Raw genomic sequence first — 22,608 nt, forward strand, 5'->3', positions numbered from 1 at the left:
TAAATGATAACCATGTGCAGTTAATAATAGAATGAACCATCACACATAAGTAACACACATGAACACCTAGATTTAGGGTAGAAACCCAATGTGGGTGAAAACCACCTACTGTTGTCATCTCTGTCTTCTTTTAATAATAAGAAATATGTTTACAACATTGTACCGGTGTAGACTCGTACCAGTACGCAGGCTTCTACCTACAGAAGGTTGCTACCTTCTCTCATTCTCCAGCTTCTACTGGAAGGGACCTGCAACCCCCTAGCTCTTATACTAGCCGATATGTTTACTAGTACATAGGTGCCGACCTACAGAAGGCTACAACCTTCTCTCTTCCTCCAGGGACCACGTTTCATAAATTTTTAGACTGGATGCTCCTGGTACACAATAATACACATGAAGGCCTCGTTTCATCTAATTTTCATACTGGACCCATTATCAACATTGAAGCTCAAAATCAATCACCATTGCACTACAACCATCAAATACATATGCATTAACCAATCATTGAAACTCAATCATAAATCTCTGAATCACCCACAACTGAATCACTGAAAGCCCATCGTCACTGAAGCAAATCACAATCAATCAATCTGAACATTCAGTATAGTGTCATCAAACTACAATCGCTAGAACATAGAGCAAAACCCAGAACTCTACAATAGCAAACAAAAACAACTGAAACATACTTCATAAGGTATACACTACTTCCATGTGTCGAACCAGTGTGTATACGCGCTTTTATCAAAGCCAACCAGCATACACATTTGTAAATATTAATTCATAATTTTGCAGCTATTCCAAACTTTAGTTATACCTAGATCATAAAATTTACAGAACAACACATGCGTCAATATTCAGATCTAGACTATACATGATCAAACCATATAATGATAATTCATTTCAAGCCTTAAGATCTCGATCCATCGTTAGATATTATCCCTCATCAACTGCTAAGGTTCATCCTTGGTTCAGATCAAACAAAGCACGATAAGCCGATAACCTACATACTAGATCTCACACTTAATCAGATATTCAATACTTGCACACCTTGGCCTAATGATCCTCTCCTCCTTGTATAGTTTTAGGCCTTTCTTAATACCATGGATCAAAACCACTTAGGACCAATACCTTGGACCAAATACCTAGGGTCAATACCTCGAACCAAATAGCTTGGATCAATACCATGGATCAAAATACCTTGGACCAAATACCTCGGAGCAAAAACTTAGTTTTCCAACATATACGCACTTTTCCTTCTGTGAAAGTGCATGTGTACATATACGCTACTTGTGTTTAGTGAACCTATGTGTATACACAGCTTTCTCAAGGTGAACCTGCGTATACCTCTCTTTCTTCATTCTTTTTAGTCTGATCTGTAATTCTTTGTTGTTAACCTGCTTCACTTTGAACTACCATCTGAGACAGTTGCCATTGTACATTACTTCTGAACTGATTCCTTTGAACTGCCCTGCATTTTTTCACAACTGTCATGCATTCTGTCACATCTAATATCTCTTCTGTAGATTCATATAGTTACCATATACAAGTGAGTTGTTCTGCTATAAGTGGGTTGCCATCAAGTACAACACATGCATCATAATGCCAACAATCTCCCCCTTTGGACTTGATGGCAACCATGTTGGTGTCGATTACCGCATTCTGTAGAAACTGTTAGAGATAACAAGCAACACCAAAATACTCTCCCCCTTTGACATCAAGGGCAAAGGGGGGACCAAGATATTCTGCCCTTTTTATATCAAGGGCAAAGGGCTGACCAAAAGAAAACTTTCATATCTGAACAACTGAATATAAACATTGATCATGCTCCCCTTAAGCACATGTTGAATTCTCTGATTAAACTCCCCCTTTGTATATGCTGAGATGCACTATATCATCCATGCTCCTCCTGAGCACATGTAGAGTCTGCAAATATTTTTCCAAAAGAATAACATGACTCTATAACTCAACTAAGTGACTTTGACCTTCTTATCACCAAAGACTCATACATATATCAATCTCCCAACCAAGTGGGGATATACTGAATTTGACTCATCCTCCCAACCAAGTGGGGATATGCATGATTGAAATATATCAATTATTACATCATCCTTCCCATGCATAGTGGGGTTACAAATTACATTATATGATCAAAAGGGACTCATCAAAAGACTACAACAAATAGAGACAAATTATCACATCATGGGTCTTTATATGACCTTTACATCAAATGATATACATGACATTTATAGAAAAGACCATATATCTGAACAAGACCATGATAGTCATCAGCAACTATCATACACCATGTATGATCTTCTCCATAAGCATCTATCAACAACATCCAGACCAACAACCTGTATATGTCCATCATTAGTTCCCAAGATATGACAGTGTAAATATCTATGACAAAGTATGTCTACATATAGATATCAACTCATCCTCTTGATCTCATCATGATCAACTTGCTTCGTTTCCTTAGTAGAAAGAGCCTTATCATAACCTTCCATGAATCAACTCAGCATATGTCATATCTCCAAGCAATAACACAAAATCATTCACACCATATCATATGGTAAAACACCATAGTCATCACATTATGATCTTTTACAAGAACCCTTAATATATCTACCATGTGTCATCACTAGGGAACATCCCACATCTAATAAGCATCAACCATGATAATCAACATATGTGAGTATCAACCTATCATCATAAGGTAAGAACTCATCATCATTATGTGTCTAAGTAAGCCATGTCTTTGAATATCCATATCTTCAAATAGATATGTCTTCATGTGACCTGTGATGACACCATTCTCTTGGCCAACCAACAATATTTATAAATATGCAACTTAAGTAATCATCCTTGTATCCAGCATACTGTATATCCATGAAAGAGATAGCAATATGTATCTAGTAAATCATGAGTTCATGGTCATTTGTCAATATTTCTTGATATCATCAACAACAACAATCCTCAACCTTGTGAGAGCCAAGAACTATAGGAATCCTGCATCCTATATGCACCATATGAACTTTATGCATCTTTGAAGACATGATGTCAGCAGCATAAAGAAATAAGTGGTTCATCATCAAATAATGAAGTTGTGTACTCAAGCTTTGTACTTCTCCTTGTCCTTATGAAGATCATCATGTAAGCAACACATATGTATTAAATGCATCATCAAAAGTTATTTACAATCATCCATAAATTTGATCTGAATAACAACTTATGCGATCCCAAATATCATCTGAGATTTTATCATGGGCAACTCATAATCGTAACATAGCAAGCCATGTAAGAATTATCATCATTGATTAGGTACCAAATACTTCTAACCATAATTCCAACAATTCTTTATTAGAAGCATAGCATGTTCTCCCCCTGAACCTGTTCCACTTGTCAGATCTGATCATTGCATGTACAGTAAGAAGTATCAAGGCATCATCATCAATTAGATATACATCAAGTTATCAACAACTTGTGAGGATCAAAACACTTCTAAATAACATACACAGACTATAGTCATCTACAATAGAAAAGATAACTGATAATTGTCTGAATCATATCACATCAGTTTTTCTGAGATTGTCCCACAACATTTTTCTCAAACTACATATACGTGACTGTGCAGCTTCGAACTCGCGTATATATGCGACTTGTCTTCATGAAACTTGCATATGAGATTTAGAACATTGAAGTTTCATACTTTCGGCTTCCCCTAAGTTTGTCATGTCTATACACTGTGCCATGCCACATTTTTCTGACTGTACTTCCTTCTTCTTCCATATCTTCGAGTGTGATGACGTTTTCTCCTTTTGGTATGGTGCCCAAAATTTTCTCCTGCATTCCTTTGCTATATGTCCAAACTTGTTACATGCATAACATCTTACATGTTTCATATTTCTTCTATAGCAGTCAATGGCTTTGTGACCAAACATATTGCAAGAAAAACAATATCCCTTAAAGTACATGGAAGCTGATGATCTTTCTGTGGGATGGCTTTGAACCATTCTACTTTTGCATCTCACTGCAACATGTCCAAGATTATGACATATAAAACATTCAAAATTATTCATTTGAGAAAATAACTGACCACCACTTCCATAGTTAGGAGTAAAAGATTTTCTTTGAAGAATTCCTTTTCTTGGTTTTTGATGGGATTGACCTCTCATCTCCTTGTTGAGCATTTCAGATTTTGCATTAGATTTCCTTGCCTTACTTTGTGAGCTAAATTCAACTTCAACAAATTCATGAAAACCAAGACCAGTTTTGATGGCAGGAGACCTTTGACTATTGAGAATATCATCCAAAATCTTAGTACTATCTTGAAATTGTAAAAACTTATCCTTTTCTCCTAATTTACCTTTTAGGATATTTACCTCAACTTGAAATTTCTCTTCCTTTTCAAGACACTGTTTCTTCATGATTTCTTTAGCTTTTCTTCCTTCATTCATCTGTTTCCTTAATTCAAGAACTTCATTTTCTTGTTCTTCAAGAGCTTGGAGTAGTTCTTCATTCTTCTTATTTGATTTTTCAAGATCTTCTTTTAGAGAGAGGTTCTTAGCTTCAAGAATTTCATAGTAACTGGATCTATCTTTGAGTTTCTTGATTGTTGTGCTCCTTTTATTTACTTCATTTCTTAATGATGTCACTTCATCCTGCAGCTTTTGACATTGATCTTCCTTTTCCTTATTTCCTTCCTCTAGTTGAGCTTTTAGTTTGGTAGCTTATTCTTTGAAGGCACACTCCCTTTTTTCCAATAGATCTTGTTGATCTATAATTTTGTCTGTGAGCCTTTTAAATTCTACCTCTATTTGATATCTTTCTCTCTCATCCATAAGAGAAAATTCAGTTGTTTTGCTATCACTTTCATCATCTTCAAATGGACAGAGAAATGTATCACCAGAGGATAACAAATTCATACCTGATAGTTCTTTTGTTTGTTCATCTTCATTTTGAGGTGACTCTGAATCTGAAGAGTTGCTTCCACATAATCCCCAATTGACTCTCTCACTGTCATAGTTCATTTGAGATGTATTCTTATTCTTAGGTGCTTTCTTCTTTAGCTTCTTTCCCACTATTCTATGGATCTCATTCAAGCGATCAAGCTTCTACCAAAGGACCTGCTCTGATACCAATTGTTGGAAATAACACTGAGAGGGGGGTGAATCAGTATTATTCAAGTCAATAATCTTTTTCTTTTCATACTCAAATTTATATATGCTACTTCAATGAAGGTAACCCACGTGTACACGTAACTTTGTTTAAGGAAACCATCGTCTATCTAATAAACTTATGATTCAGTTAATTCATCATATGTTGATATTTAATCTGTGCATCAGTACTTTATTAAACATTATACAGTAACCATGTGCAGTTAATAATATAATGAACCATCACACATAAGCAACACACATGAACACCAAGATTTAAGGTGGAAACCCAATGTGGGTGAAAACCACCTGCTGTTGCCGTCTCTGTCTTCTTTTAATAGTAAGAAAATCTGTTTACAACATTGTATTGGTGTAGACTCATACCAGTACAGAGGCTTCTACATGCAGAAGGTTGCTACCTTCTCTCGTTCTCCAGCTTCTACTGGAAGGGAGCTACAATCCCCTAGCTCTTGTACTAGCCGATATGTTTACTAGGACGTAGGTGCCGACCTACAGAAGGCTACAACCTTCTCTCTTCCTCCAGGGACCATGTTTCATAAATTTTCAAATTGGATGCTCTTGGTACACAACAATAAACATGAAGGCCTCGTTTCATCTAATTTTCATACTGGACCCATTATCAACATTGAAGTTCAAAATCAATCACCACTACACTACAACCATCAAATACATCTACATTAACCAATCATTGAAACTCGATCATAAATATTTGAATCACCCACAACTGAATCACTGAAAGCCCATCGTCACTGAAGCAAATCACAATCAATCAATCTGAACATTGAGAATACTATCATCAAACTACAGTCACCAGAACACAAAGCAGGACCCAAAACTCTGCAACAGCAAATAGAAACAACTAAAACATACTTCATAAGGTATACGCTACTTCCATGTGTCAAACCAGCATGTATACGCGCTTTTATCAAAGCCAACCAGCGTACGCATTTGTAAATATTAATTCATAATTTTGTAGCTATTCCAGACTTCAGTTATACCTAGATCATAACATTTACAGAACAACACATGCGTTAGTATTCAGATCTACACTATACATGATCAAACCATATAATGATAATTTATTTCAAGCCTTAAGATCTTGATCCATCATTAGATATTAGCACTCATCAACCGCTAAGGTTCATCCTTGGTTCAGATCAAACAAAGCACCATAAGTCGATAACCTGCATACTAGATCTCACACTTCATCAGATATTCAATACTTGCACACCTTGGCCTAATGATCTTCTCCTCCTTATATAGTTTTAGGCCTTTCTCAATACCATGGATCAAAACCACTTAGGACCAATACCTTGGAATAAATACCTACGGTCAATACCTCAGACCAAATAGCTTGGATCAATACCATGGATCAAAATACCTTGGACCAAATACCTCGGACCAAAAACTTAGTTTTCCAACATATACGTGCTTTTCCTTCTGTGAAAGTGCGTGTGTATGTATACGCTACTTGTGTTCAGTGAACCTGCGTGTATACACAGCTTTGTCAAGGTGAACCTGTGTATACTTCTCTTTCTTCATTCTTTGTAGTCCGATCTATAATTCTTTGCTATTAACCTGCTGCACTGTGAACTATCATCTGAGAGAGTTCCCATTGTACATTACTTCTGAACTGATTCCTTTGAACTGCCTTGCATTTTTTCACAATTGTCATGCATTCTGTCACATCTGATATCTCTGTAGATTCATCTAGTTACCATATACAAGTGAGTTGTTCTGCTACAAATGGGTTGCCATCAAGTACAACACATGCATCATAATGCCACATTCACATCATGGTGAATAATCCCCTGTGCTGCCCCAGTATGAAGGTAATGGGGGCCTCTTGCCGCCCCTATACTTATTTCAAGCCTCTATTTCTAGGACAGAGATGGAAGATCTATCCCATGCAAATGACTCCTCAGAGGCCCATTGGCCATGTATTCATAAACCAAAATAATTTCCAAGCATTCCTCTCAGTATCCAATCAGAGAAACAAGATGGCAGTGTTGAAATTTAGACAATATTTGAATTCCTGTTTGGAATTCTGTGAGACCTTTCTTAGATCTAGGATAATCTCATTGAACTACAACTTTGGTCCCATCTTCTAGTTCATCTTTATAAACTTCACAAAAAATTCCCATGTCAAATATAAAATTTTCATCAAAGTTAATGGTGGATTATTGTATCTTTGCAAATGTAAAGAATTGGCCCATACTTGAAGGTGAAGACAAAACATAGTTGCCACTACCACTCTTATGGGAACCTAGGGAAAATTTTCTGGCCATAGTTTTGGAATTCCCACCATGCAAAGGAAGAGGCAACCAGGTTGGAGGAGATTTCTTTCACTTTGATTTTGGGTGGATATACATGCAATACCCTGTTGCTAGCAGTCTTAATGCAGTAAAAGCTCCAACAATTAATCCAGTAATAGGTCCCATCTTCCCATTTTTTCCTTTGGAGTTCATAGGACTATTGCCATGAACAGGATAGGGCTCATCCAAACTTCCAGCAGGACTGCTTATCTTCATTATTTCCAACCCATTTAGTATAGCATTAACATTGGTATTAACATATAGAGGACTTGTTAGACCAACTTGGATCTGGACCAGCTTCGCCCCAACTGAAGTGTTGGCAACAAAGTCTTGATAAAAAGACACATCCAACCCCCTTGCCTTTCTAGACATATCAAAGTCTGCTAATGCAGATTAACCATTGATATAGGCATTGCAAATCAACAGATATATAGCTCATCTACCGATATCACAGAAATGCATTTGAACAAAATATGTGAGAATAGAGTCCACACTAAAAGTCCAAGAAATGTTGAAATTTTAGGTTTACAGTACTGGATGCACTCACAACCATTTCCTGTGTTGTTGCATAGACCATGTTAGGAGAAATAATGTCACTAACAAGAGCATTGTGTTTGATAAAGATGGGATTAATAGAAGCACTTTTAGCAGTAGATTTTATCTTCAAATACTTCTAAATAGTCTCCCAAACTCTTCACAAAGTATCATTCCTTGAATCGGTCTTAGTTCCTCCCATATTAATCGTATAGACTGTCTCTAGAGCTATGCCAGAGAGTGCATATCCATCCACAAGAGGCTGAATAGACAGAGCCCTCATTGGTATCTACTATCAACCCATCAGGGGCCGAGACAACCTCAATGGCATTGACAAATGCCAGAGACCTTTGCCTTTGCCATCATTCTTCCATCTTGCAGTAACATGGAAGCCCTAGAACTAGGTGTGGAGATCCATGAAGAAATAAATAGAAATGGGTTTCTGTATGATGTGGTTGTAGAAAATGCCCTCATAGACATGTATGAAAAATGTGGAAGTATATGGAAGGCACGTGAATTGTTTAACAAAATGCTTCAACAAAATGTTGTCTCATAGACAACCATGCATGTAGGATATGCACAGAATCAACTCATTGATGAAGCCCTAAATTTCTTTAAGGAAATGCCTCAACAGAATGTGGTCTCATGGAATGCCATGATTGCAGGATTTAGACAGAATGAGCATTGTAAGGAAGCCTTGAAGCTATTTTTTGAAATGAAATTGATGGGCATAAGAGCTAATTCAAAAACATTTGTTAGTCTTCTTCCAACTTGTGCTTGCTTGGAGCAGGGTATGGAAATCCATTAAGAAATAATTCAAAATGGATTTCAATTTCAATGTTGTGGTGATGACTACACTTTTTGATATGTATGATAGGCAAGTCATGGTAATTATTAAGCAAAATGCATCATAGAGACCTTAGGTCATGGAATGCAATGATTACAGGTTATACACAAAATGGACTTGTTCAGGAAGCCCTGGAACTCTTTAAGGAAATGCCTAATGTGAATGTAGTCTCATGGAATGCATTGGTAACATGATTTACATAGAATGGGCGTAGTGCAGAAGCCTTGGAGATTTTTCAACAAATGTAATCTGCAGGTATGAAGCCAGACTCAAAAACATTTGTTAGTATTCTTCTAGTATGTGTAGAATTTCCTACAAATTCTCTACAAATATACCTCTGAGATCTATGTAGAAAATTTGATTGTATATTAACTCAATAATGCAATATACTAAAGCAAAATACAATAATCTACTTCTATTATAAAACTTGCGGAAGCCTAAAGGATTTGAGCAAGATCAAGCTGAACACATATAACTTAGAAGAAGAATCAATGCACATGAAACACAAAAGAATACTCAGGGGAAAGCCTTATCTAAAAACCCCACTATCTGTATTATCATACAAGGTGGAAATATCTCAGAATTACACAAAGCCTTAGCTCTCATAGCTTGCAAGCTCTCAATACAATCCTCTTGGATGCTCACAGGTAAACAAATCTTCTCACAAGCCTTCTCCTCTGCCCTCCAAGCCTCCTATTTCCTTGTGCAGTTTCTCCTGGGTGATCCTCTTGTTACCAAGTGGAAGACTGATCACTCACATTGATCTCACACCCTGTAAAACTGCACAATCCTCAAGGAACCTTAATCCTTCTGCATGGATGAGTTTCCTTTATAGGAAAACACATGCAACTAATAGTAACCTGTCCTTTACATTTAACTCAACTGGGTCTTTCTCAGAATACACATGCATGAGTTTCTAATGAGAGAATCTTCAGTTATCTAGAGTACACTTGTTGAGTGCATGCATGCATCAACTGACTGGTAACTAACAATTAGTTCCTCAAACAGTTTGGAACTAATTTAACTGCACTTAACTTAGTAAACTGAGCTAACTAATTACAACTCAAATATAACTCAATATTATCTCCTTAATTAAGGGACAATCTCCTTAATTTAAGGATAACTGTTGCATGACTGTAGAAAGACTTCTAACTTGAATTTCTCAAACTAATTAATCCATAATGAATTAATTAATTATTTTCAAGCAGCTGATTAGACTAAATTCGAATTTAATTCACAATTTTAATTCAAGGACAAATTAAAATTGGAATATTTTGGATTCTATTTTTATCATTTCTTGTTGGTATTTTCAACAGTATGTGTCAATTTAGAAGATTTGGAATAGGGTACGAAGATCCATGATAAAATAGGTAGAAATGGATTCATGTTTGATGTCATGGGGGTGAATTCCTTTATATAAATGTATGAAAAATGTGGGTGCATTCATAAGGAAGTTGAATTATTTGAGAAAATGCCTCAAGACGATATAGTCTCACGGAATGCAATGATTGTAGGATACACAACAACGAGATATAGTCTCATGGAATGAAATGATTGTAGGATACACAATGCATGACTAGGGCAAGGAGGCACTAAAATTCTTTGAAAAAATGAACCATTATGGGATGAACCCGAATCATGTGACCTTAGTGTTTTATCTGCATGCAGCCATGCAAATTTAGTTGATGAAGGCTATAAATATTTTTACTACATGAGAGAACATTATCAAATCACACTTGCAATGGAGCACTATATATATGTGTATGTTTGACCTTCTTGGCTGAGCTAGCTGTTTGTATGAAGCACAAGACTTTATCAATAAAATGTCAATAAAACTTGATGCAATTATATGGAGTTGTTTGCTTGGTTCGTGTAAACTACATAATAATATGAACCTAGTAGAATGCATGGAAAAATGTCTTTCTGAGCTAGACCCTAACAATCTAGCCCCTTACATGCTTCTCTCAAATATTTATGTTTTAGCTGGAAGGTGGATTAACATTGAAAGGGTATAAAAAATGATGAAAGATAGAGGCCTAAAAAAGACTCCTCAGTGTAGTTGGATTAATATCAATAGACAAATACATGTTTTCCTTACAAAAAACAGATCACATGCACAAACAGAGGAAATCTATTCAATTTTATCTTGGGAGATGAAGGTGGTTGGGTGTCTTCTTAACAGGAGGTTTGTACTAAATTCTATGAAGGAGGAGAAGGAGAATTTTTTTTTCTACAATAGTGAGAAGCTTGCCATTTCATTTGGTTTGTTAAACACATCTCCTAGAACAACCATTCAAATTGTTAAGAACCTCTGAGTATGTGCTGATTGTCACTCTGCACCCAAATTAATTTCCAAGATTGTTTCCTGCAAAATCATTGTGAGGTTACCATCATTTCAAGGATGGAGATTGTTCATGTGGAAATTATTTGTGATGCTAAGTGGAGCAAGCTATAAGCATAAGCTTGAATTATATCCTTGTATGAAGAAATTAACTATACAAGGTAATGTTTGGATATCTGGTGTGTGATGTTGTTCTTTGATTGGCAGAATCAGTATGTGGATTAACTATGGAAAGTCATTGCCTACATCTACTAATGGCACATATCTTCCTAACCATTTAGCAGGATGATGATTGTTTAGATGCCATATTTATCGATCTCTAAAATCTTTGCTAGACAAGAGGCTTGAGTATAATGTGAACCTCTCAAGCCATACCGATAAATAGGAACATGAACATGGAACAAACCCTGAACAAGGGATATGCAAAGAGAGAATTGGGGTTCCTAGTACACCTGAAGTTTTTGTTGAAGCTTGAGCTTTTCCATATTAAAATCAAATAAGATTTTCCGCAACATTTCTTCTATTTCTGTATGGCCTACATTTGACTCTTTGAAGTGATTATATGAGCTAAATGAACCATGTTACTATAATGACTCAATCACTCGATCTCTCCATCCAAGCGATGACGATTTTTGTTTTTACATATATAAGCGCTTCTGCATGCGAATGAGAATGTCACTACTCTGTCATTGCAAATGAGAATGTCATGGGTCATAGGAGTCAACGAGTCCGATGAGGAGGAGCACTCGGAGCCACTCATTGTGGGAGGGTGGATGGGGTTCTAGAGGAGGTGCGTACCTCTAGACTGCAGTCATGTCGGGGAGAGACCAAGGGAGTCGACTGTGTGTAGGAGTGTGAGGGGACCAGAGTAACAAGGAGTTGAGGTCGAGCGTTAATAGTGCGAGGGACTAGTGTGTATGCCGATTCGAACTGGTGGGAGCGCTATTGTAAACTGTGATATGGAGTGGTGGTCATTCCTCCTTCAAAGCTTGTCGCGAGTTCAATATATGGATTCAGTTATGGTATGGAAGGCAAGGTCAGTTGGGAGGAGTCGACTGTGGAGAGGTGCCAAGACCAAAAACCCAACTGGGGTGCCAAGGTTGTGGGAGTTCAGGCCAACCATGCTTTGGTATGGACTGTGTAGGTATAATGTATGGAAGGGAAGAGTATGGGAAACGACACCCGATGGTAAGGGGTTGAGTGTGGTATATGTTGGTATAGTTCAAGTGGGAGGAAGTAACTGGGTTGTATGAGAAACCACCGGGGTAGCACAGGTGTACAGGAGCAACCAAATGCATACAAACACATTCAAATGCATACAAGATGCAGAGAATGGAGCAATGGAAGAGGTGTTAGTTCTGCAAAATAGGTAGAACAGGAGGGAGTTACAAGGGAAAAAAAGCTAAAATGGAGCTAGCTCTGATACCATGTCAGGCCAGGAGGTAACTCCTCAAATGGATTATTGTGTATTGCATTAAGACTGATCATGAATATATACATGGAGGGAGAGACTCTTGGGCTTCATCTCCCAGTGTCTCTTCATTTCCTATTCTCCTTATTTTCTATTTACATTATTTTACACAAATACCCTAATCCCAAAGATTAGGTGCCAACACAATCAATCACAAAAGCATTCCTTAAATAGAAAACTCACTAATTTTAACCATTCAAATTTCCTTTAATAGAAGGAACGAAGGCACAAGTTTAATCATTGTTTTGGTGAGCATGAGTTGGTGAGACCAAGAAATAGGAAGCACAAGTTTGTGTGTGTTTCTTGTGAGAGGAAGAGTGTGCAAGAGAATCTTGTGCATGGGTTGGTAGAGGGTGGTAGAGATCAATAGTCTTGCAAGGGTTTCAATCTTAGATCAAGCAGGAAAGACAAGTGTGTCTTTCAGATTGAAACAACTATATTTTGTAAGAGATCAATTACTCAGTTTTTGCTATCAATAAAATTCTCATCAAGCAGAGGGTTTTTCCCAGTTGGGTTCCCTACTAAAAAAAATTGTGTCTTGAATTGTGTGACCATGTTTTATTTTTGTTCCTAATTCTACTGCAAATTGAGTAGAGAAATTTTGTGTTTGTAAGAAAAGAAAGTGTTTTTTAGATTGTTCTTATCAACAGATCATAATTTCATGGAAATTCTACATGGTATCAAAGCTCTTGGAACAGATTTAAGATCATCACAAGTGCATCACACAAGGAAAAGGAGGTTTGTGGCAGCTAAGTCCCTTAGGTATTGGTTTGAAGTGAAAGGAGGCCAAGATAGTATTTCTTCTTGTGTTTCAAGACAATCGAGATTGGGCAGGTGGTGGTTGTGTGATAAGGTTGAAGTCTGGAAGGTTTTTTGTGCAAGATTAGTGAGCATATTCTCTTTAGAACAAGCCACAATAGCTCTATGTCTCTTAGAAATACACCGATCTTAAGTAACGAATATTTGGGAGGTTTGTAGGGCCTCAAAAGAAGTTGTTACAGGGGTCGAGTAGAACCCAGGAAAAATGCAGGTGGAAAGGGTGATAGAAGAAGGCTCAACGCAGGTGTTGAAGGTAATAACAAGTCGAGAGGAGGGTTGTAGCAGCTGCTACAACAGCCCTAACCAGGGCCAAAGGTTGTTGACACTTGTACAAGCACAGGTCCAGAAGAATTGAGAAAGAAGTTGATCCTTTAGGTGTGATATTCCACCTTTCAAGTATCATGTTGATGTTAGGTTGGTAGAGGTCATGTTTGGATAGAAGTGGGTAGCTCGTGTACAGGTTGGAACACTGTTAGAGGGCTACCAGAAGAAGCCCTAAGTTCAATCCTTGTGAAGGACTACAAGACTAATTGGAGAGGTTGAATTATTTGAGCACTAAGTACAACTTCTTATGAAGGACTACAAGACTATTAGTGGGCCACCTTTTTAGACAACTCTTAGGGGAAGCAATATGCCTTACCAAGGTTTGAGAGAAGATCACTATATAGAGGGAGCGTCGAACTTCATAGCTTGGAAAGGGAGTACCACAACAGTGCTGGAAAATAACAAGGTGGGAGAGGATATCAAGCATGCTATAGTACCACCTTAAGACCCCCAACAATTGGCCTAGCATAATAAGAATGATATCAAGGAAAAGATGATCATTATAGAAGGGGTCAAAGATCAAATAGTGCCTCATATCCATGAGAAGAAGACATCATATGAGATGTACAATACAATCCTGATCAGAGTACTAGTGATACCATGAATCTTACTCTTAAGGAGAAGTTGAGGAGTATCTAGATGAGAAAGGATGAGCCCATCGTCCCATATTTGACAAGGTTCACTTAGGTATGAGATGAACTAGGTGGGGTGGGCGAGGTTGTATTTGATCATGGTCTTGTGGGTTTTGCCTTACTTGGACTTCACAAGTCGTCGAAAGGGTTCCAGGATGTTGTTAGTGGGAGAGAGAACTTCCTAAAGTGGGAAAGGTTTTTGACTGACTGCATACAGGAAGAGATCCGAAGAGGAAACATAGAAGGGAGATCAATTATGACAGAGGATGAGGAGAATTGTGCTTTGGCAGGCAAGGGTAGCAAGGCTAAGAGCAAGAAGGGCCAAGGAGAGGTTGGGTCCAATGAGAAGGGAAAGAATAAGGATCTACGTAATATCAAGTGCTTCCATTGCCATGAGTTTGGACATTATGCTTCTAAGTGTGTTGGTAAGAAGAAGGGGGTCGAGAAGGATCATGTTGTTGCATCAGCGAAGGTACATGAATTTTCTGCCCAGTTCAAGAAGGATATCTCATTGATGTCTTGCATGGCAAGATCAACAGATAACAATATGTGGTATATTGATTCAAGAGCTTCCTTCCACATGACTGGGAATAGGAAGAGTTTCAGCCACCTGAAGGAGAAGGACATACAGTTTAGATTGAGCTAGGAGATGATGGTCAGTATGCAACTAGAGGAGTTGGTACTGTCAACTTTCATAGGGAGTCAGGTAATTCCTTTCACCTCAAAGATGTTCTTTATGTTCCAGGATTGAGGCAGAATTTTGTTTCAGTAGCCACCCATGAGGACAAGGGATATGATGTCATCTTTAGCAGAGGTAAGGCGTGCCTCCAACACTTAGCTTTTGTATGTAAGAAGTAGATAGGTTTGAGGGTGAAGAATCTCTACAAGTTGCAGGTAGAGACAGGTGCAGCCTTGAGAAACAAGGCAGGTAGTGCATAGAGCAGAGAAGTGATGGTTGAGAGAGAGCACGATAGAGCCCTCAAGAGGGAGCTGTGACCAATATCTCAGTTTCAGTTTAAGATAGTTAGAAATTGGGCTAACTAGTAGGATAATGATGATGAGTACCATATCCCAGGGTGAGTAGAGGTAGTCACTCAATCAAAGACTTCCAGTATTGGGAAAATTCGAGCCAAGTGGGTAGAAGATTTGGTTAAGGGAGATATAAAGAGATTTGAGCCTCCCAAAATCAAGAAGTAGCTGTAGGGATACACAGGGTACATGGAATTTATGACTAAAGTGGTGGACTCACAGAGCATGGTGGGAAAGAGGATGTCTTCAAAGAAGGCTCCATAGAAGAAAGTAGAGAATTCTTTTATTTCAGAGGGAACAACTGTAGTAGCGGAGAACTTGGTAGAGTCAAAGACAGATCCAGGTGTACGAGGTTGTTTCAGGAACATCTTCCTCACTAAGAGGGAGTGTTGGAAATATTAGCAAGAAAAGGGTTCCTTGATTTGTGCCTTAATCATAGGAGCCAAAACAAGTTCCTTATTGTGCATGACTCGAGTTCCTAAAATGTTGTTAATGTTCAACGTGGAGGGTCTATTGGTGGTAGGCCACCATCTATTCATGTGGATGAATTTATGGCTAGACAACATGAATGCCAATAGCCAGTAGCTTTAGCTGGTGGAGACCTGCAGAAACCTGTGCAAACACTACCACCTGAGATTGAGAGCAGTGTTGATAAAAATACTAAATCTAGAGAACTAAAGTCTCACCTTGAAGGTGACTTATAGGAAATCAATATTAAGTTGGAAGTTGTTTATGAATCAAAAGACTTGTTGAATCAGAATCAATTTTCCTTTTGATTCAAACCAATATGAATCAAACCATCCCCCCTTCCTCACTCTTTCAAGCAGCATAGTTGGATCCTTTTAATAAAATTAGTTTGGATAGTACCCCAGTTCACTGGGATTACTATTTCTTTTTGTGAATTCAAACAACCCCCCTCCCCCTCTTTCAAGAAGCACAGTTGGATCCTTCTAAGAAAGTGACTTGGAGAGTGCCCCAGTTCCCCAAGACTGGTATCATTTTTATATTCCAAACCATCCCCTCCCCCTCTTTCAAGTAGCACAGTTAGATCCTTCTAAGAAAAGCAATTTCAAGAGTGCCCCAGTTCACGAGGACTGCTATCAACGACATAATAAAGAGATATAATGTGATGATTATAAATTTTTAAGGTGCTAGTGAGGACCTTCCAAGCCACAATTGGAAGATGGGTGCCTAAGATAAGCATGGAGTTATGCTTAAGACCTGAGCTTTGTCAGGGAAAAGTAAAAAAAAAACCAAATATATGACACCTCAAACACTAGAAAATTATAACAATATTGAACTGAGGTCTCCAGACCTAATGAGTACCACTCTTAATGGCTTGCATTCAAGGTAAGGGAAAACAAAACATGCAGGAATGAACACATAATAATACCACTAATTTGAAACCTTCACTTAGTAATTTTTCAAAAACATGGACACCTATCTTATAAAGTTATTTGATCCGGATTTAAACAGGAACGCAACAAAATACAGAGATAACCATAAACACAGATATGCAATGGAAATAATACTTCATTTCATTATTGTAAAATACTAAAATATCCTTACAAACAAAAATGGAAATCAACCAGTTGGGGCGATGGTAGCTTATCTCTGAGAAGAGATGTGACGGCTACATGCCTCTGAACTGTGTTACAATGAGGCTCGAAGGCCTATTTATTGTTGAGAAATAATGGAAAACCCTTAACATCCCAAAACCTAACCCTAGAAGAAGAAATGCCAAATTGTGGGCCCCGTTTGGGTAAATTGGTACATCAATTTCCCAGGGTCGTAACTTTGGAACTTGATTTCTGTTTGATGCATACAATAGCTCGTTAGAAAGATCTATCTAAGAACTATAACTTTGGGAAGAGAAACATCGGTCCATTGACCCATGTTGCTCCCAGATTTCTCAAAGAACGTCATTTAGGGCCTCAAAATGGCTCCAAAAGTTTAGGACTTGAAAAACTGCTAAAAATAATAAATTGTGCTACAATTACATAAACTAGAAAACTAAAAGAGAAAGTTGTGGGGGTCCAAGTGGGATAGGTGGGTGGCCACCAACATCCACCTGGATCATTCCTCCCCCCTTAGGAAGCAGTTGTTCCCATTGCGTTGAGTTCCTCCATCAACTGAACTTGGTTCCTGGTGAGCTATTCTGCAATCTCGGATGTGTCCAGTAATGGTGGAAAGTATGGCCAAAGGCGGTCCACATTGAATACTTGGTGTAGGCGAAGGAATGGAGGAATGTTGTGCTCCAAATCATTATTTCCCACAGCCTTAGTGATGGTGTAAGGACCACATCGGTGTGGTCAGAGCTTATGATGGGCTCTTGTAAGGTGTTCTTTCTGCAGATGTAACCAGACTTTGTTGCCCACCTGAAGCTTGTGTGGTACCCCTGTGGGTGAGGAGAAGTTGTTCCCATGTTTTATCATGAACGTATCCCTTTGTTGCTGCTGTTGCATGGAGGAGCCCTTCGCAGGGGTCATTGATGTGGTGACGATCTTCCCCTTACTTTGGGAGCGAACCAGACAGAAAATAAATTTCCTAGTCTGTGAGATGAGCTTGCTACCTTTCTTAGCGATGATCAAAGAGGTGGCCATAGGTGGGGCTACCTCCGGTATGTTGTATAATGAATTACCCAAAGAAATAATAACAGCACGAAGCCTTGAATCATACACAGCATGTCACCTCCACAAGTATGGCTGGCCTAATAGTACATCACAAACAAAGGTGTAATATCACACAATACCCCATCTGTGAAGGGCTTGATGCTGTAGGGAAGGAGGAATTGCTGGTGAACTTTGAGATCTCATCCTTCATGAAGTCACCCAATACTATACGGTTATGGGTGCGGTGTAGTCGGTAGGCCCAATCGCTTCATGACCTCTGCTGAAATGAGGCTATTTTGGCTGCCACTATCAATAATGAATTACAGTGGTGAACTCTTCACCCACATCTATGAGTGGAAAAGGCACTCCCCCTCCTCTGGGTCTTGGGGCTTCTTCTTCTAGATCTTGGCAGTGGCAACAATGGCACTGGGCTCCGCATCAATGATCTGCTTCCCTTTTCCATTTCCCTTATCGGGTTTTGGCTCAGGGTCGGAACATGCATTTGACTCGGAAGCCTTCAACTCGGCCACTAGAAACTGCTTGGTCCGACACCCACTTGTGTTATGAGTGGGACTCTTGTGGAACTTACACCACTTTCCTGTGTCCTTCTTTGGCTTCGTGGTGTTGTTATTTTCTTGCAGCTTCGACGGGTTGTCTTGGGTCACCCCGCCTTGGCTTTGTCCTTTAGGCTTCGTATTTGCAGATCCAAAGTCTCGCTTCTTCTGTTTGAACTTTTGCTCAATTTTGACAGCATATCGGTACGCCGTGCCGAGCGAGGAGATGTTCAAGAACTCTATCTCTTCCTGGATGTATCTGTGTAGGCAGCCATGGTATTTGAGTACCAAATGCAGCTCAAAGTCCTTGATACCGAACTATGTACGAAGGGTATGAAAAATGTTTGTGAACTCCGACACATCTTGGTCTCGTCCCTGCTGCAGTGTGGTCCATTTGATGTATTTGGCCTCATAAATTTTGACAGGGTAGTACTGCTCTTTGACGACGTCCTGGAACAAATCCCAAGTGGGTGCGGCTGAAAATAGTGAGCCTGTACTTTCATCCTTTTGCTTGCAGTAGGTTTCCCACCAGTGCTTGATGTGGGGCGCTGCTTTGAGAAGAGTGAAAACAATCTTTTCTCGACTTGAAAATTCATGAACAGAAAAATACCCATCTAGCAGATTTAACCATTTATCTACAACATCTGCGTTTATTTGACCCTTGAAGATGGGAATTTCAAAATTAACTTGTACCCTAAACGGTGTGGTGTTTCCAGAGTAGTTGTTGGAAGCCGATGCATCGCCTCTGGGTAGTCGCTGAAGGATCTGCGTAAAGCTATCCATCATCGTGTTCCTTTATCGCTCAAGGGCTTCTTCAAGCAAGATTTTGATAGGATCTCTTGCGCCCTCATCTTTCTTTTCATCTGCCATGGAAGGTCATTGGGATTTGCGAGGCTAGTCTTGCAAAGGTTCGACCAGTTCGAGCCCTAACTCCTTATATCTCGACCTCATTGGGGGCATGCAAAGAAAAACAGAGAAAAAGCAGACCGCTCTGATACCACTGATCCGGATTTAAATAGGAATGCAATAAAATACAGAGATAACCATAAAGACAGATATGCCGTGGAAATAATATTTCATTTCATTACTGTAAAATACTGAAATATGCTTACAAACAGAAATGGAAATAAACCAGCTGGGGCGATGGTAGCTTATCTCTGAGAAGAGATGCGACGGCTACATGCCTCTGAACTGTGTGACAATGAGGCTGAAAGGCCTATTTATTGTTTAGAAACAATGGAAAACCCTTAACATCCCAAAACCTAACCCTAGAAGATGAAACACCAAATTGTTGGACCCATTTGGGTAAATTGGTACATCAATTTCCTGGGGTCGTAACTTTGGCACCTGATCTCTGTTTGATGCATACAATAGCTCATTAGAAAGTTCTATTTGAGAACTATAACTTTTGGAAGAGAAACATCAGCCCATGGACCCATGTTGCTCCCAAATTTCTCAAAAAACATCATTTAGGGCCTCAAAACGGCTCTGGAAGTTCAGGACCCCAAAAACTGCTAAAAATAGTAATTTTTGCTACAATTACGGAAACTAAAAAACTGAAAGAGACAGTTGTGGAGGTCCAAGTGGGATAGGTGGGTGGCCACCAACATCCACCTGGATCATTATTTTTTATTTTTTTTTTTAAATGAAACAACAAATTAACAAACAAACAACTTACTAAGGATCCAGAAGACTGAAAGGATCCATATCCACTATATCCACTATATCAAAAGTGTTGTCCAAATTTTTCAAACTGAAGTTGATCTTCTCTCGAGATCATTTGAGGATTTGAAAATGGAACATCAAGTTGTTTCTGCACAGAGGAATGAAAGGACATTAATTTTGCTAGTAAATTATACCCACCAACATTTTTGGGTGTAGGTGTCCTCGGAGGAGGATGAACATGTGTTAAAATTGGAAACTAGGGCCAATATCCATGTGGTTCATCTTATTAATGCCAGTTGATATTTTTCTTGGATCCCTCTCATCGAGAGGTGTAGGATTGATATAAATATCATCCAATTTTGATAAGTATTCATGGAGATATGAATTTATTTGCATTATGGGACAATTTGTTAAGGTCGGCCAGCAACCAAATAAACCCCACTTGTGCTCAACATTTTAGTATAAAAAGAGGTGGCCTTCAAGTCATTTCTACACACTCACTTGGGATCTCTTCCTCTCTGCTTGTCTTTGGGTTTTATTAGGAGAAGAGATCCTAAGGGATAACGCTACCCTAATGGAGATCTACGCTGCCCTAATGAAGAAGCCCTAGACGCAGGAAGGAAGGGAGATCTAGCATGTTGAAGGGAGAGCCCTAGCCATAGTCTTGAAGGAGATCTGGCCGCAAATCTAAGAAGCCTTAGCCACAATTAACAGGAGTTCTAATGCACAGCTAGAAAAGACCCTAATCTGTAGCAAAGAGGGAGCCCTATATGCAGCTAAGAAGAGACCCTAATCCATAACAAAAGAAGACCTAGCCGCAAATTGAAGAAGCCTTAATGTAGCATATGAAGAAGTAATAATACGTAGTCATGAAGGGTCTAAGGAGAGACCTTAAGACGCTATCAAAAAAGAAGCCTATACATTGTCCTAAGGGTGGTATGGATATAACCTAGCCACAACAAGCCTAGAAGAGAACAACAAGGAGTTAGGAGGCTAATCCAGGAAGCCAAGGAGCTGTTGAAGAGGGCCACAACCCATATCTTGAAATTGAGAGGGAGGGGGATTGTTTTGGGGTGGTTAGGTGAAGGAATATCCCTTAGAAGGGCTGCTGCAGCTAAGGGACAGCTTGTTGTAGCAAGCTACAGTAGATAAGAGGAGGTTGAAGGGTGGAATAGGGGTTGGAACAACCGAGCATTGCATATAAGGATTTCCTCCACTCTTAGAAAGGCAACTGTAGTTGTGGAGGGCTATTCTAGCCACATTTTGAAGGCCGTTATGACTACAGTTAGAATTCCCTAACCAATCAAGCAATGCAGCAAAGAGAGAAGCCCCAAAACAATGATGATGATACATTAAAGCAGCATGATGATGATATATTGTAGAAGCATGATGATGAATGTTGCAACATGATGGGTATAGCGATGAAGTGTATCATAGCATAACGAGGGGTAGCACAATGGCGAGGTGCAGCAGTATGATATAGCAAGTTCATGGTGCTGCAAGTATAGTACATTGGGATACCAACTTGATAATTACTGCAGTAAGTACAACAAGCATGCAAGGGACGGCAAGCATGCTAGGGACAATAAGCAAGCAATGGACAACAAGCAAGCAAGGTGCAACAAGCACATAGGTCAGTATGGAAACATGGTAGAAATGACACATAATGGGTACAGTCATGACTGATGAATCATGATGAGATGCAACATAGGGATGATGGGTGCAACATGGTGCAACACGGTGAGGTGTAGCATGATGACGAAATGTAGCACAACGATAGGTGAAGGAGTCACCTTGGAGAATTAGTTGAAGCAACATGTCTTCAACTGATCTCATGTATCATCTTCGTAGATATGATCTATGCTCCTATATAGATAAGTCAAAGACTAAAGTGTTGAATTTTGTTGTAAATGTACTATCTCTCTCCATCTCTCTGCTGAACTATTGAAGAACATATAAGAAGAATTGGTGAAGGGTTTCCCCACATTGGGGTTTGTTCCTGGATAGCGCCACATCTTGTGTCCTCTTGTCTTGGCTTGTCTTCTGCGATTTATATTTATGTTCTATCTACAGTTTACTTTAATGCTGATGTGATTGCTAATTTGGAAAAGATATTGAACTAACTGTGAAAATTGAAATAAATTTCTCTAGCATAGAACATACCTAAACTTAACAACATGAGAATTCCAGTGGTTATAATCCATATTGCATACAAAATCATTAATGCTCCAATGAAAGCTTGAACGAAATTTAAAAAATTCAGCATAAACGCCATGAATGCTCAGCAT

The 22,608-nt window shown here is 38.9% G+C and overlaps 1 pseudogene; it reads right to left on the bottom strand.

The window, feature by feature from the left end:
• Nucleotides 1-22,608, bottom strand: part of LOC149168659 (receptor-like protein kinase THESEUS 1) — a 38,611-nt pseudogene extending 16,003 nt beyond the window's left edge.

The sequence above is a fragment of the Pinus tabuliformis genome, chromosome 4_2 (assembly GCF_031772625.1).
Source record: "Pinus tabuliformis cultivar Carrire ecotype Pingquan chromosome 4_2, CPIR1, whole genome shotgun sequence".
NCBI classification, from domain to species: domain Eukaryota; kingdom Viridiplantae; phylum Streptophyta; class Pinopsida; order Pinales; family Pinaceae; genus Pinus; species Pinus tabuliformis.